We start from the raw sequence: 2,173 nt of genomic DNA, 5'->3' as shown, positions 1-2,173 counted from the left end.
TATACGTTTTCCTGACGGAGGAGTATATATTATATATATATATATATATATATATATATATATATATATATATATATATATATATATATATGTATATATATATATATATATATATATATATATATATATATAAATATATCATATATATATATATATATATATATATATATACATATATATGTTATATCACATTTCCGTGATTCATATGCATACAACGAGCAGCAAATGTCCCTTAATATCTAATTTGCTCTACCTTGGAATTAATATATTTGCATATATGTTAACTGAAGGAGAATTTCTTATCGGCTAAAATTTCCTCTTCGGTTAACGTACATGAAAATATATTAATTCCGAGGGGGAGCGAATTAGATATTAAAGGACATTTGTAGCTCAATTTGTTTATAGATATATATATATATATATATATATATATATATATATATATATATATATATATATATATATTTATATATATATATTATATATATATATATATATATATATATATATATATATATATATATATATATATATATATATATATATACACGCTTTGTTGGCAAAGTATGTAAGCTTTGGGTAAATTTACACATCTGTATGATAATAGCTATTATGACAAATCACATTGTAGCTGTTGCATTAATTTTCTCTCTCTCTCTCTCTCTCTCTCTCTCTCTCTCTCCTCTCTTCTCTCTCTCTCTCATTCTTTTTTGTCTACAAGAAAAACACACATAACAGCTGCGTGGAGCACGTGTGAACTCCACGTGTCTCGAGATCCCATTACGTTGAGCACATGTAAATGCAACATGAATGACCGGAAAAACCTTATTTTTTCGTACTTTGTAATACATATTTATTCGTGATAATCTATATATATATATATATATATATATATATATATATATATATATATATATATATATGGATATTATAAATTTATATACATATGTATATATGTTGCTTATAAAATCACAGTAGATGCACGTGACTTCATTAATTAAGCGAATACCACAGGAAAATGATAGCCAGAAATCCAAGCGCTTTCGTCTTTACGAAGACATTGACAATGTCTTAGTATAGATGAAAGCGCTTGGATACTGTCCTATCATTTTCCTGTGGTATTCGCTTGATTAATGAAGCCAACGTGCATCTGGTGTGATTTTTAAGCACACACACACACACACACACATATATATATATATGTATATATATATATATATATATATATATATATATATATAATATATATTATATATATATATATATATATTTATATATATATATATATATATATATATATATATATATATATATATATATATATACTATATATATGTGTATATATATATATATATATAAGTATAAACGAATACCACAGGAAAATGATAGGCAAAATTCCAAGCGCATTCGTCTCTTACTAAGATATCTCAAGGAACGAATGAAATACAGTTGGATAGAAAGTTATCAGGTAAACGAAAGGGTCAAGAAGACTAGATGGTTTAATAGTCAAAAGGGTTAAAAAATCAAAGAGATAATCCCGGATTATTGGATATCACACGGTCACAAACTTAAACATAGATTTAGAGAAACTTTTGTGTATTACTCTATATAATCTGGATGCAAATCATAAAAAAAAAGTCATAACTAGAGAAACAAATCTATAAAGTGCAGTTAATCTAGAGATACATATACATAGATGTAAGCGAATACCACAGGAAAATGATGGACAGAAATCCTTGACAATATCTTAGTAAAGACGAAAGCGCTTGGATTTCTGCCTATCATTTTCCTCTGGTATTCGCTTATTTAATGAAGTCACGTGCATCTACTGTGATTTTTTAAGCATACGTGGATATGTATATACATATACATTTACATATAACTATTTAGTTTGGCTTAAATTTTTCGTAGTAATATGAGGCTTAAATATGAAGAATTAAGGACATCGCTAATGTACGCAGTTCACCATCGTTTTATTTACCCAATTGTTGTATAAGCCCACAAGTGTGTCTGTGCCTGGCTGGATACACCAAGAGTTTGTATAGCCTTAACAAGACTCATTCTGCAAATCATTTTGAGCATAATGTGTAATTTGGGCTCAATTCCCAATGCCAGCTACCTTGTGATTTTTACAATGACTAAGTTTAAAGTTCTTTTATTTTTCGAATTAAAT

The sequence above is a fragment of the Macrobrachium nipponense genome, chromosome 31 (genome assembly GCF_015104395.2).
Source record: "Macrobrachium nipponense isolate FS-2020 chromosome 31, ASM1510439v2, whole genome shotgun sequence".
Lineage (NCBI taxonomy): Eukaryota > Metazoa > Arthropoda > Malacostraca > Decapoda > Palaemonidae > Macrobrachium > Macrobrachium nipponense.
The sequence above is the reverse complement of the archived record's forward strand: the minus strand, read 5'-3'. Positions refer to the sequence as shown.